General features: G+C 36.3%; 1 long non-coding RNA gene across 2 annotated transcripts; it reads left to right on the top strand.

Moving 5' to 3' along the window:
* The first annotated feature begins 1,304 nt into the window (after positions 1-1,304).
* On the top strand, positions 1,305-9,597 carry LOC121861646. 2 transcript variants are annotated; one of them, XR_006088054.1, is made up of 4 exons: positions 1,305-1,457; positions 3,650-3,809; positions 9,010-9,187; positions 9,290-9,597. It is a non-coding gene; the product is annotated as an uncharacterized LOC121861646 (long non-coding RNA). The 2 variants fall into 2 exon arrangements; XR_006088053.1 differs by having other exon boundaries at positions 1,307-1,457; positions 9,010-9,597.
* The last annotated feature ends 6,317 nt before the right edge of the window (positions 9,598-15,914 follow it).

Below are 15,914 nucleotides of genomic sequence, written 5' to 3'. Positions count from 1 at the left end.
TTTAATTTTGTCACAGCTGAATATATTCTGTTTTGCTGTTATTTATTTGTTTGTGTTTTTTTGTGTATACACACACACATATACAATACAGGTAGAAATTACTGTCTCTAGAACGAATGGCTCCCTATCCCGGCCGCAAAAATGTCAGTAACTTTAGAACTTCCCTTAGATATTTTTGGATACATCCTGGGTATCATCCACGAATTGTCAGTTATTGTTTGGGGAATATTAATTAAATTACTCTAGTAATGGTACAATGTTTCTTATTAGGTTATTGTAGGAAAATGCCTGGTTTATATAAAAAAAAATTATCACTGAGCCCGTATAAATGTGAGGAGAGACAGTTAATAGAGAATTGTGATGACTGTTAATGGTATCCACAACAATTAAAAGAGAATAGAATCAGTCTAAAAGATCATGTAAAACTAAAAATATGACACACATCATTTATTGGCTCTATATAGATATGAGAAGAAGAGAGATGTATTAATAACTAAACAAAAGACCGGTATAAATGTAATGTAATGTTAATAAAGATGCTTACTGTATTTATTTTAGGTAAAGGTGTAGACAATGGCTACCGCCAGAAATTGTTTGTCGATTTTCGTTATTTTTCCTATAATACTTATTGTTTTGATGATTTTAAGTATATTAAAAGAAACGACAATGTTCTATTATGATTTTAAGTATTTTTTAAGACTTTTTCGTATCCTACGATCATAAATCCCCTGTTAGTGGGCGGGGCATGAAGGATGAGGGAAATTATGGGGTAAAAACACGGCGAATACAGTACTGATGTTATGGCATTAAAAGTACGTGTCTAGGATCATTTATAACGATAGAAATCTTTTTCTTGCCTTTAATGAGTCACGCGTGAAAATTTTCCTACTTCGTCATTGTTCGCTGTTGACAACCTGTATAAGTTCTGTACCATTAATCCTGATCCTTTAAATAAAATAGGTAAAGGTGTAGACAATGGCTACCACCAGAAGGAATTGTCGGAATTGGGTGAACTTTTTTCTACATATTAATACACCTTTACAAAATAGCCGTAACTTTGAAGTAAGCTAACCTCTATTTTACTTCAATATGTAAATTGAATGCCCAAACATTGCCCTCTGTTTATGTCACTTGGCTAAATTTTTCTCAACTTGTGAAGTCATTGACGTTCATTACTGGCCATAGTTAGAACCTCAGATGAAAGAATGGATAACATGAAGATTAGGCCCAGCTTATTCCTTCTGGATTACTATATTGAACACCCTAATGCTAACCTGACCTAACTTAACGTATCTTCACTTAGTTACTTTTAGTAAATATAATTTTTGTTTGTTACAGGAGATGTTACAACAAAACTTTGAAAAATTAAACTGTACCATAACAGCTGAAAATGACCAAGTGGAGCCTGGAACAAGAGGTGCCACCACCAACACTGCACCATCACCACCTATGCCAAGGTAAACTAAAGGGGGTATATATAAATTTTTCTACCCATTATGTAAACTCGCAACAAAAAGTATCGGTGCATACTGTAGTGTGAACAATTTGAGACCAGTGACGATAGGTATTGGGAAAGGCAAGTTGTTCCAGCCGTATGTTGGCAGCCCTGATTGTCAGCCATATGGCAACACCTAGTGGAGGGGGGGGGGGCTATGAGGATACACTTACCAACCTTCCCGACATATCACACTGTATGTGTATCTTTTCGGAACTCGTCGATCTCACCCTGCACCGATGGGTGTGTATTCTGTGTGGGAGGTTATAGTAAGTGTGGAAGCAGTGGGTAGTGTATCAATAGTGCATCTGGCGACTCGGCCTATTTCAGTTTAAGTGCACACCACACAACCACCTCTGCTGTAAGTATACTTTATCCTCTTTGCCACTGATTATCAATTTGATTTCAACAGAGAATGTTTAGGAAAAATAATGGAAGCATAAAAAGGCAAAAATTATACAAGATAATGAACATCGCAGCTCAGCTGGGATGTGTTGTCTCTCCAGACTGACCCTTGGCACCTGTTGCTAAAGGTCAGTTGGTAGAGGCACACAACCCAACCCCCCTCCCCTGTGTGGGCAGAAATATTTATTTGTTTATTTATATCCTTCAGATTGAGTTTTTATTTTTTGTTTATAAAGTGTCACAGAAGTGACTGGGGAGAATATAATTTACATTGCTGAGATTCTTTTAAGATAGTGATTAATTTGAATATAAACATTCTATTGTTTGCACTAGACAAATATTTAAGTAATCATTTAGTACATTAGTACATGTACAGTACAGCTGTGCCCTTAGGACAGTGTAGCGTGCCCAGAGAAACAGTAGATGCAAATTTTAAAATATGATGCGCCAGATTGACTCGCACAAAATAGGAAAGATTCGCTTTAAATTAAAACATTGTCCTTAATTGTGGGTGTCGCTTTAAGTCAATAATCTTAAATTTAATCGCTTTAAATCGACATTCTACTGTATAGGTAACTTGTATTATTACATCTTATTTATTTTGAAAGATAATAAACATCTTGTAAGAGCTGATGAGTCAGTTTTTTAACATGTAATATTAAATTGTTGTGCTTTATGAATTGCAAATATTTTCAAAGGCAACAAAAAATCAATAACATTAACACTTGTTTTTAACAGCATACACCACAAATCTGTAAAAAACATTAATTTTAATCAACAGAATTCAACATTAAACTGAAACGGACATCTCTCATAGGTGTGAATCCTCAGAGGCAACCAGAATGCCTTTATCACAAATTATATATCGTCATCTGGCCACCTGTCCATTAAATGACAGTCTCTCGAACCATTTCCCACCTCACTCATACGGGAAAATACTTAATAGTTGTAAAAAAAATCATCACTGTTGTGTTATTAGATTAACTGCAAAAAATAACAAGATGACTAACAATTTGGCCTAAATCAGCTAATAATCAAATATTAGAACATCTTGGCAGCAATGTGTCAACTTATGGTTATACAAAATACTACAGAATACAATTAAATTGGATGTTGAATAGGTGAAGAACTCCAATAATCAGTTCATAATTTTGCATTACTATACAAGATTGACCAACAGTAATTTCTCCGTTAGCTGGGATCTTTCAAACCCGGAAGTCTGATAGCTTTTAGATAAACTACTTTGGATTATTATAGTAAAGAAATGAAGTTTCTAACTTAATTAGAACTGCATTAATGGATTCCGGTAGTTCAGGCTCGAGGAAAACTTCACAAGCACCCAGAAACATTCTGGGGAAGTGGGCGAGTGTCTGTGTGCAGGATGTTTAGTTTAGACACTGAAACTTTTCCCAGTAACCGGAAAAGGTTCTGGGGAAAAGGAGTTTTTCCGGGTTTGAGAAAGTCGTCTCGTCGCCCAGAAATCTCTCATCCCCGGAAGTGCTCTGCACCAATTGTGTCGGCTAACGGGGATATCACTGTGTGCACGGTCGCATAGGCCTCCACACAGGCATAGAGCAGTACACTGTAGAGCAGCCTTCACACATTTACACTGCCCCCTGCATCTTTTCTTGCTACGAATGTGGCAGAGTTTATTTCTTGTCTTTACCCAGAACCGTCAACTCGTCCATTATGAATAGGTTATTTTGCCATTCTTTATTAACATACTGAAGAAAGAATCCCCATTTGCAGGTGACATGATGCAACATCTTCCCGAGGCAGTGGACCAGAAGGTATGACACTGTAGACACTGGGAAGAATACTTTCCTACCATCACCAAGTGGCATCATCAACATAACCAACCAACTGAAGTTAACCAGAGATGGACACAAACTTCACCTGCTGCTGTATTGTAAGTCCATTGTTATTAATAGCTAAACTCTTAATTGAACATATCTGTACTCAAGGCCATAACCAGGGTGTAAGACAGTACAGTAGGCCCTGTTCAGAGCTAAGAAGGTGGATGGATATTGACAAAGTTTTGCATAGAGATGGGTAGATATGGCGTAGGTATATGGAGCGGAGGGTGGAAACCAGTTAGGTCAAGAGATGCACAAGTCTAAATGTGGAAAGGAAGAGAGCCAGGGGTGGTCAAGTTTATCAACTTTCCCTGCCTAACCTAACCTACTAAAGTTAATGGATAGGGAAGACTGCTGGAGATATGATGGAAGATTACAGAGGGACCCACCAAATTCGCAGGGGTTAGGTTCTCAAAATGGCTGTGAATTGCCAAATCAGCGAATAACATTTGCGGACTGAGGGTGGGGGGGATACATTTTTACTTGTGTACAAAGAAATGTATATTCATTTTGTGTTGCCCTTAGGACAATTATTTCTTTTTACTGTATTGTATATATATGTGTGTAAACACACACACAAAACACATACATACAAATAAATAATACTGTAATGGGAAAATACTCTCACAAAAAATAACAAACAAATTTATTAAAAATGTGAGTCCACCCTCAAGTCCGTGCTTTATTATTAAGTCTGTGCTTTATTACTTTAATAATAAAGCACAGACTTGAGGGTAGACTCACATTTTTAATAAATTTGTTTGTTATTTTTTGTGAGAGTATTTTCCCATTATTATTTATTTGTATGTGTTTTGTGTGTGTGTTTACATGCATATACCGTATATACTCGTGTATAGTTTGAGTTTTAAGACCAAATTTTTAGGCAATAAATTGGGGGTCGACCTTTTCATGGGTAATAGTTTCGTTAGGTTGAATTCGTGCATGATAGGAAGGGCTAGGAGCAACTTTTAGTTTTAGACATGAAATATATTTACCGGTTACTGCCAGTAAACAATGGAAACGTAAAATATGTACCAATTAGTAATGAACAGCTGTGGAGTGCCTTCAGCAGATGATGCTCACCACCTTACAATAGGCTAACCTACCTTACAGCGTGCGTTCAGTAGTCTATGTTGAAGTTGAACCTGATGACACCGTCATGAGTAAAAACTCGCACAATATTCATTGACTGTCCTTATGTTTTAGTCTTTACCACCATTGGTGAATAGAATTTGGTTTACATTTGTAAATATTATTTAAAACATATATGAACAGTAAATAAGTGTTGCTTTCATATTCATATGTAGAGAAATGACGATACGTTTTCACATGTACGCACTTACTGTTCATACGTTGGAGTTCCCAATCGTCTCTCCTTATTTCTTTACCATTAGTGGTAAGCTACTGCTAGTGTTCCATTTATCAACATTAAATAGCATTACTTAAAACATATATACAGGTAAATTTTCAGCCACCGACTGCAACTCTATTAATAAACCGTTTATTATTATTATTATTATTTTATAATTTTTTTTTAATTAAGTTCACTACAGCTACAACCAGGGTCTTAATTTCTTCAGTTTCTTATGTAGAACCATCGCCACTCACGAAAACAATGCCGTCTTGTCTCCTCGTTTGTGTTTTAATATTCTACTTATTATTAATGAATTGCATTGTTCATTTCACATATATAAACATTAATTCAATGAAATACATATTCGGTAATAAACAATAATGGATCTTTCGTACATATTCTTAAGATAAATGTCTGTTTCCTTGAGTGCGCACGTATACATTGGAAGTAAACACTGACAACAATGTCGTCTCTTATACTCTTGTGTGTTTTAATATTCTAAGTATTAATGAATTGTATTGTTCATTTTGCATATATAAAGATTAATTAAATCAAATACATATTCAGTAATAAACAATAAAGAATCTTTTGTATATATTCTTAAAAAGATAAATGACGCGGCATCCTCAAATGTGCACGTATATGTTAGCGTTCCCAATCCATCTCTTTTTTTTTGCCATTACTGTACTTTCATTTTCTTTCGTTGTTCAAAAGATGTTACCGTAATCGCTTTTTAAATGGTTTTCAGTTAAAAAAAACTGTTGTATTACAATAATATTCTATCCTAGTTGACTTGAATAAATACTTGAATGGAAATATGAGATATTTTTTATGAAACTACCCGTGTTTCAGTGTAAAGTGCCGTAATAATAAATGGTAAACAATTTGCCTTCGGTGCTCGGTGTTTCTGGCACGGCGAGCCTCAGTTTATAGGTTGTAGAGTGTTTTTAGTGAAGGTTTTCTGAAATGAGTTTTATATGCTATAAAATATGCCATTACCCTCAAAAACTTGAGTCGACCTATACACGAGGCATAGCATAAATAAATGATTTCTTGGTCAAAAATTAAGGTCGACCTATACACGAGGTAGAATTATAGAAAAGTATATACAGTATATACAATACAGGTAGAAAGTACTGTCTCAAGAACGAATGGCTCCCTATCCCGTCCAGAAAATCTCGGCAACTTTAGAACTACCCTTGGATAGTCTTGGGTACATCCAGAGTGTCATCCGCATATAATCAAGGTCTGCGAACTAAAAATCCGTGAATTGACAGGGTATGTTGTACTGTGTGACAAAATAATTGTATCACATCAAAATACTTAAGATAAAAACAATCAAATATGTAAAACTTAAAGGTACATAACAGAGTTGTCAATTATTGTTTTGGGGAATATTAATTAAATTACTCTAGTAATGGTACAATGTTTCTTATTAAGTTATTGTAGGAAAATGCCTGGTTTTTATATATACAGTGGTCCCTTGGTTAAGGAACACAATTCGTTCCAGAAGGTTGTTCGTTAACCGAAACCATTGTTTCAATGGGTTTTTGGGTAATTGGTTCCAGCTCACCGAAAATTAATAAAATACACTTTCTTTAAGGTGTGTGTGTAGAAGGCTCCTGGTTGATGATGATGATGATGAGAATTAGAAGTAGGGGTGGAGGAGAAAGGAGAAGAGAAGGAAGTGGGGTGGAAGAGAAATCACCCCATGCTTCATGCCGCCATTTCATCCATAAAATTTTAAGTTCACTTGGTGTAATTCAAGATTACAGTATTTAATTTAAATCAACACTGCACTGCACTAAATATTATCAATATGTAAAATAAATTTCAGAATGACCAATAATTGTACTCTAAAAACGTAAAAATAGTCCAGTCTTATTACTAGACTTGTCTCATTCTTGCAGCAACACTAATTGGCTCAGTTTCTATTTTTGTCCTTCTTGAAGACTGTGAGCGTGAGCCTCGAGTGTTAGTACAGTGATCCCTCGGTTAACGAGCGCCTCGGTTAACGAGATTTCGGTTAACGAGTTACCTTCCATAAGATTCTTAACTTTGGTTAACGAGCAATCCCTCGATTAACTAGTTTTTTACAAGCCGACCTCAACATGTTTTCGCTTGCATTTGGCGGTCCACCAGCTGTAGTATTAGTCCGCCAATACAGTAATCGGTTTTAGGGCTTAAATTCCATACTATTTAGGTAAATATCAAGAAGTTTATACAATTCAATAATTTTAAAAGTTTAATATTAATATTTTTTAGTCATTTTAACAATTATTGAACATAATTGAAGGTAAAGAAACTAGTTTCTGGCACGCCATCCAGCCTGTTAACACACAAACAGGCGTTAGTCTCTCTCTCTTTTCAGTGGAGGTAACATATTGCTTGAGACTCTCTTCAACTAAATGCTTTTTTTCTGTTTCCAAGCAAATTATTGGTCATTTTGAAATTTATTTTACATATTGACAATATATTATGCAGTGCAGTGTTGATTTAAAGAAAATAATCTTGAATTACACCAAGAGAACTAAAATTTTATGGGTGAAATGGCACCATGGGGTGACTTCTCTTCCACCCCAATGCCTTCTCTTCTCCCTTCTCCTCCATCCCCATTCTAATTCCCATCATCATCATCCAGGAGCCTTCTACATACACACCTCAAAGTAAGTGTACTTTCTACATTTTTTGTTGGATTTAGGCAATTTTCTGTGAGCTGGAACCAATTACCCAAAAACCCATTGAAACAATGGTTTCGGTTAATGAGCAACATGCTGGAACGGATTGTGCTCGTTAACCGAGGGACCACTGTAGAGTTACTCCCACGTATTTGGGGTTTTGTTCTCATTGGGTTACAAGTATTACTTAAAGCTACACTTGTGATGTGCAACTCTTATATAAAATCCACAACATTTCTCAGTCTGTCTTCCCTAGGTACTTTTTAATGAGGCTGTCTGTTTATTTCTTATTGTTCTCTCATCACACGTTGTGTTAGTCAGCTGCAGCTGCCACATTATTACTGTGGGTATTGATGTAACTTTCTTGTTAGTGTTTTAGTGTATCGTAAAAGCATAAAATCACTAACACCTGCGATGAACTGATATTCCAGCCCTGGTGTGCCACAAGAAATATGAACATTAGCTATTGCTGAAACTCAACTAAAAATTAACCTAATGTGGATTGTAAATACAAAGTGTTTCTCAGTCATATTTTGTTTTCTTTTAAGTATATTAATAACATTTAGCTTCATTTTCAAAGCAGAATTTAATCATTAATCAGTTATGATACTTTGCAAATACTGCATGCCCTTCAAATTCGGGGGGCATTTTTATTTGTGTGCAAGGAAATGTATTTTCCCCTGTATGTGTTTGCCCTTAGGACAATTATTTCTTTTACCTGTATTGTATATATGTGTGTCTACTCACACATATACAGCTCCTCCCCGACTTACGACCACTCTCACTTACGACCTGCCTCGGTCATACCAAAATTTTGTTCAATTACGTATTTTCGAGTCCCAACGTCAGTGATTGCGCTGTGTATTGACAAAATTTTCGTTTGTAATTCACTTTAAAATGGCTGGCAAGCTTAAAAGTAAGAGTTTTGTGGTGTTGAGAAGAAAAAGAGATGCCCATTTTAGATTTGCTATGTATTATTTAAGCATTTTCGACTTATGGCCATTTTGACTTGCAACCTGGATTTGGGTCCCTCACCCTGTCGTCAGAAACAGCTGTATATATAATTTTAAAAGGCATGATGTTTTATTTTTATTTTTTTTACTTTGTTACACTTCAGTTAAATAAACTTTTATTGAAGTAATTTTGAAGAAAGCTGCTTTGTACATGTTTTAATTTTTACATAGTAACAGTGCAGTACTTTATCTTAAGTAATATTTTCAGGTTCTTTCTCCATCACTGCCTTAAGTGGACCTGAATTGAGCTGGACCTGATGTGAACTAGACTAAAGTGAGCTGGACCTCAGGTGAACTGGAACTAAAGTTAACTAAACCTGATGTTACTGCACCTGCAAGTAAAGTAGACCTAAAGGACTATCTGGTATTTATTTAATATTGTTCTGGTTGTAATATTAGGAAGGTTCTACCGGCATTCCCTAGTTTTTAAGAGTTCTGTTCCTGAAAAACCACCCCACCATCCCCTCCCCCCAGCTAGAAGGTGATAGGATATTTATGGTAAAGGTGTTTTTTGGCTTATAACTTGCATTGCTGGAATCCTTGCAAGATAGCAATTAAATTGAGTATAAACATCTCACAGTTTGCACTAGAGATAATTTTTTTTAGTCCTTTAGCCAAGTACATTTGAGTACAGAGTGAGTACAGTTATATGTTGCTGAAAATTATGGCTTTTTCACAGGGAAACGTCTGTATAACTATCCCCAGTAGTTAGGATATTATGTACTGTATTTTGGGTGTTTTTTATATAATTATTTATCGTTTTTATACGTTTAGTACATTTGCTGGAAGATTCGGACAGCTGTGTCCCTCCTTTTAGTCTTGATCTTTGAGGGTTCACTGTAATTGTCCACAGGGGGTTAATATTTGAAGTTGCCAACACCTATTTATGACTGTATATTGAGTCTTATATAGGGAGAGAGAAAAAAACATTATACAGTAAAGCATTTTCTTTGGAAATTTATATTTGTTGAGTATTTTAACCTATAAAATTACCCACAATATTAACTGCTCAAAGTGGGCAGGGTGTTGAGGTAAAATGTGAGTTAAAATGATAAAGAGAACACCAAACAAACATGGATTAAGGGCAGGAAAACACAGGCTGCTTGCTTCTTCTATTGTCATCCAGGTCCAAGTGACTCACACTCATTACACAATTTCCCAATACAATTAGGTTATTTAACAGATAGGTAAGTGAACAGGGCACCATCTGATTACTCTAGAAGTGAAATGCAACGCCATCTAGAAAGCAGAGGTCACTTCACTACAGTACAATTGCGATACTAGTAAACTGTTCCATTGGCCTACTTGCCTCTGTGTGAAGAAATATTTCCGTATGTTCAATCTGCACGATCACTTGGCAAGCTTAAAGTCATGTCCTGTCGTGTTGGTGGTGCACCATTTATAGGGATGTTAGGTAGGAGGCAGGGTTCCGTTTCTGTGTACCGTAAGCCTCGAATAACGACGGTAATGTGTCCTCCAATATTGCAGTGTAAGGTGAATCGTTGTATCGTGAATCATTAATTACCATTAAAATAAAGCAATAATAATGAGATGCTTTCCCCGGTCTGACCTTTACATAACTTTTGTGTGGCTTTTTACCCTCTTCCCCAAAAACAATACAATTAATGAAAGTCACTATATTCTTTAAATAATGTTTATGAATGGTCCTTATACAATATAAATCAATATAATAAGATCACACAAGAGGAGATGGGACGCTATTGTTGTTGTCGTGTTTACACCTACAATGTCAGTTATCCGCCGGAAACAAAAAATAAGACCCTGGTTGTTGTTATAATAAAATTAATGTAAAAAAAAAATATTTGTTTTAATTAATGTTATTTAATGTACAGTAAAAGTAACCACTGATGTTAAAGAACAACAAAGAGTGAGAGTGGAACGGCAATGTATGCTGTACTTGCGCCCTCAAGGAAACCGCATAATTTATCTTACAAATATGTACAAAAGATTCATTATTGTTTATTACTGAATATGTATTTGATTGAATTAATGTTTGTATATACGAAATGAACAATGCAATTCATTAATAATACATAGAATATTAAAACACGCAAGAGGAGACGAGACGGCATTGTTTTCGTTCATGTTTCCAACACCCGTGACGAATGACTATGGTTCTACTTCTACATAAGAAACTGAAGAAATATGACCCTGGTTGTTGCTGTAGTATAATTAATGTAAAAAAATGAATATGTATGTATTAGGTAATGTTATTTAATGTTAATAAATGGAACAATAGAAGTAGCTAACCATTAATGGCAAAGAAAAACTAAATAGATTGGGAATGCCATCGTATGTAAGTGTGCACATGTGAAAATATCGTCATTTCTCTAGTACATAAGAATATGAAAGCAACACTTACAACTGGTCATATATGTTTTAAATAATACTTACTAATGTAAAGCAAAAATTCTATTTGCAAATGGTGGTGAAGTCTAAAACATAAGGACAGCCAATGAATATTGTGCAAGGTTTTACTCAGATGATATCATCAATCAGGATCAACTGTGACTGAAGCTTTCCATAAAGATATCATAGCGGTTGCTGAAACTGAAGTTGCTGTTGAAGCTTCTTATGAAGCTGAATTTGATGGTTTAGGACTTTCAATAATAAAGCTGTTGAAAGAACCTTTCACAGCCACTTTCTTATTCTCATTACACATCTTTATGTTGAGGTCATATGTGCTTTTCACGTCCTTGTTAATTTTAATGCTTCGTTCTGTTCATGGATCCACTTCAGAAAATAATAATATGTTCATTGCTTGCTCCATATAATATCCACAGACCTCTCACCTTTTCATATCGTTTTAACACATCTAGTTTCTCGGATAAGGTTGTACTTGTACACTATCTTTTAGCTTTTGAACCAGCACGACCACCACTTGCTCTCTTGCTCATATTGAATAGGGACTCAAAAATGCTGTAAGAAACCTGAGAAAGTTTTTCTCCTGTTCCTGTTTAGATGCGTGAAAACAAAAGGACTGCCAAGCTCCGACTCTTGTTTACTGGTGATGCTCATTACCACTCATATAGCCCAGCAGCTTCCCTTACCTGGCAACTTCTTTGCGCAAAGGTTTAGTTCAGCCGCTCGACTTGCGCAGCCACCCAGGATGCCCCCATTCATGCAAATTTATTCAAATTACGAATTTTCGAGTCCCGACGTTAGTGATTGCGCTGTGTACTGACCAATTTTTTGTTTGTAATTCCTTTTAAAATGGCTGGCAAGCCTAAAAGTAAGAGTTTTGTGGTGCTGAGAAGAAAAAGAGACACCCGTTTTAGATTTTCTATGCATTATTTTTGCATTCTCGACTTACGACCTGGATTTGGATCCCTAACCCCATCGTAAGTCGGAGACTGCCTATATTTACAGTACAGTCATGCGCCGGTTAACGTACGATCGCATATACGTCCGTCCGTCCCCCCGCCTCCCCAAAAAAACCCACTTCCGTGACGCCTGCTGGACCACCACTCCACGACCCCCTTACGGAGACACGATGATCCTTCCCATACTGGCCAGATATTATGTTTTAAAGGAATATCCTTCCTTAGGCTTTAGTAAGCATTTGCCTCCAGGTGTAATGTTAACCTACATCTATTGAGGATAAAATCTTTCACCTACAAATTGACAATAACACATTTGCTATAATCAGACATATCTAGTTGCCTCAACAATTGCAACCCCTGTTGCAATTGGGGTTGCAATTTCAAATTCTGTGTCATTTAAGGAATAACGAAGTCTCAGGTGCACTGCACTCTTAAGATTAAGAGAAAACGGACTCAGGCGTCCTGAAGCGAGAGAAAACGGACTCCTATGATGGGGGACACAAGCACTCACACATGCCACTCATACTGACAGACTTGACACTCACTTACTTGACAAGTTTTACCAACCATTAGTTGTGTACGTTATCTAGTGAATTTAGTCAATATTTTACAGTACACTGCAACACAGTGGTCCCTTGGTTAACAATGGAACAAACCTGTACTGTACATGTACTAAATGATTACGGTACTTAAATTGTTATGTCTATTGCAAATATAGATTGTTTATACAGGTATTCAAATAAATCACTATCTTACAAGAATCCCAGCAATGTAAGTTATATTCACCCAGGTCGTTTGGGTGGCAAATTATGAGAAGATCTTAGTCACTCTTAAGTAATGATAAATAAACACGCAAGCCTTCAGCGCCAACTGTCAAATCTTATCTCAAATAAATAAACCAACACCAGACACTCTTGTCACCCCCCCCCCCCTTCCCACGCTCGCTGGCTACCTCCCTCCTTGTGTTCCCAGACAAAAGATTGGTGATACCTTTATGCTTTAAGGCATTTATTTTATATAATATCTCAGACTAAAGTTAGGAGATTATAATTTGCATTGCTGGAATCTTTACAAGACAGCCAATAATCTTAATATAAACTTCATATATTTTGCTCAAGATATAAAAATTGTAGTACATTAGTGTACAATACTGTAGTACATTTTATAATACAGTATAAAGTTTTTCAACTGTATTTTTGGGTAGATTTACATAAATATCTTCATTTATTTTCATCCATTTACATGCACACACCATACTAAAAGAAACGTAAAAGAAATACTGTAAATGACTTTAGTGCAAAGCTGGAGTGCACATGTACTAATTTGATTACGGTACTAAAATTGTTGTCTAGTGCAAATTATAGGTTGTTTATATTTAAATAAATCAGCATCTTACAAGAATCCCAGCAATGTAAATTATATTCACCCAGGTCATTTCACTGGCTTTTTATAGGAGAGAAGCTTAGTCACTTAAGAACTGATAATTCGTTAGACCTGGGCCTGTGCCAACTGTCAAACTGCTCCCCTCCACCCCACCCCACCCCACGCCCCCTCCCTCCCTCTCCCCCATCTGCCCAGTGTTGCTGGAATCCTTGTAAAACAGTGAATAATATTAAAATAAACGTCATGTATTTTGCACAAGAGATAAAAATTAATCACCTGTATCACATTACAGTAGTGATTTAGGAGTAAAAGTGTATACTGTATGTACGATTATAGTATTCCACATACACGTAAGTATAAATACTGTACACAGTTTATGTGATGATCGGACAACGGTTAACGTCACGTTTCCAAGAACGTATCTAGGATGTTAACCGCGCATGACTGTATATGAAAATGTAATTTTATTTTATTTTTATTATAGTTTCGTCATAAATTTGAATAAAATAATGACGTAAATTGAATTGGGTCCTAAATTAACCAGGGTCTTAAATATAAATTGTCGTTGGTGGAACTGTCGTTATCGGAGGCTTTACTGTACAGTACAGTAATCCAGACTGAGAGGTACATGAGATTTGTACAGATTAAGGAGCATTTATCTATCTTTGTGTTAGAAGGTTTGCTTTATAATTCCCTCATTTGAACGGCTTATGGTTGCAACATCGTCTTGACTTACTACCTTCTCAAGTACTGTACAGTGTCGTCTGTAAACTTGGCAATGTGGCTCAATATATTTTCATCTCTGTCATTTATGTAGATCTCAAGCAGGGTGGATCCAAGGATAGAGCCTTGTGCTACACCACTGAGAACCTTCTTCCATTCAGAATGTACTCCATTTATGACCACCATGTACTCCATTTATGACCACCCTGTACTCCATTTATGACCACCCTTTGTGTCCATTCTTTGAACCAGTTGTTAATCCACTTAAAAATTTTGCCTGTGATACAATTTGGCTGGATTTTAGAGGCTACCTGTAAATGTGGGACTTTGTCAAGTGCCCGAGAGAAACCCACGTTCGCACACTTATTCTCAAAAGTTTTCTCGTCCACACATTATATAAAACGGCATACCCACATCATTTGACAGTCAGGGTTAGTTAGCTCAAAGACTTTGTTTTACCACGAGGAGCAAAATTTAGACCACAACTGTACGGTGCATCCACTGGTGGGGGAGTGCATCCCCCTCTACAATCGAGTTGGAATGTTTCCTATACCTGGATAATCATCCCCCCTTACAATTAATGTAATTCTTAATATAACTGGGGGAGCACTCTGAGATTCTGAGTTTTCATTGTCTGGTGATTCTATCATTTTGAAGGGACATCCAATGAGAACCAAGGGATTAAAAAAATGAGTTAGTTTTGCACACGGGTTGTCCAAGAGAGGACGCCATTAATAAGTGTGTGTTTTTTTATAAGTAATTGGTGGATTTTATCCTGGTAATTACTTTAGTGATGAAATAAGAACAATTTAGAGTAATGTCAAACTTATTTTCAAAAAGACCAACATAGTCTTGCTAGTCCCTTATCCCCTCCTTTGAGCTGAGATAGCTAGTGACATTGAGGTCTAACTGCTTCGGGTCACATGAGTTGGCACAATAGTGTTGGCAATGCAAGGTCAGCCTGTCAGGCCATACATATTATGGCAGTCCCAGCAAGTCAATTCTGCAAAACCATTGCTTTTTAAAACGATATAAAAGATGTATTTTGTTATGGTTTTGTTCAGAGGCACATTTCTACAATCACAACAATTCTACACCAGTGACTGGTAAGTCTTGGTATATGTACAGTAGTCTGTTACCATTTCAAGGAAAGTGAGTAAGTTTGTCAAGCAGGATAGTCTCCCTGATATCCTAGGTCGTATTCACAATCGTTAAGCCACCCGACTGATTGGGAGCGCCGTCGTGTGTGGTTATTCGGAGACGCCTACAGACTCGAAGGCAGTCCCAGTGGATGGGATTCATATTGAGATTGTTGGAATAATTCATCAGGAGGGGGGTACCCATTCTATGGCATTTGCAATGCATAAAAAATACCCTCTAATTTTGATATATAGAGATAAAATAGAGTACTGTATACATCATTCAAAACTGATAGGAAATGAGTTTGTTGGCGACCGAGTCTTATTTTCCATATACATAACTACATTGAAAGATTGTCAGTTATTTACAAGTGTTAAATAATTCCGGCTGATCATGAGGGTGTTACCGTGCATCAACAACCAAACAAAGCTTTGTCTCTTATAACAGCTCCAGGTGTCAGATGCTTTGTCTTATATAATTTTCCCTTTTCTTGAATAAGGCTAACTAGAGCACTGTGCTGTTT

The sequence above is a fragment of the Homarus americanus genome, unplaced genomic scaffold, assembly GCF_018991925.1.
Source record: "Homarus americanus isolate GMGI-L3 unplaced genomic scaffold, GMGI_Hamer_2.0 scaffold55058, whole genome shotgun sequence".
Lineage (NCBI taxonomy): Eukaryota > Metazoa > Arthropoda > Malacostraca > Decapoda > Nephropidae > Homarus > Homarus americanus.
This window is presented reverse-complemented; position numbering and strand designations above follow the sequence as displayed.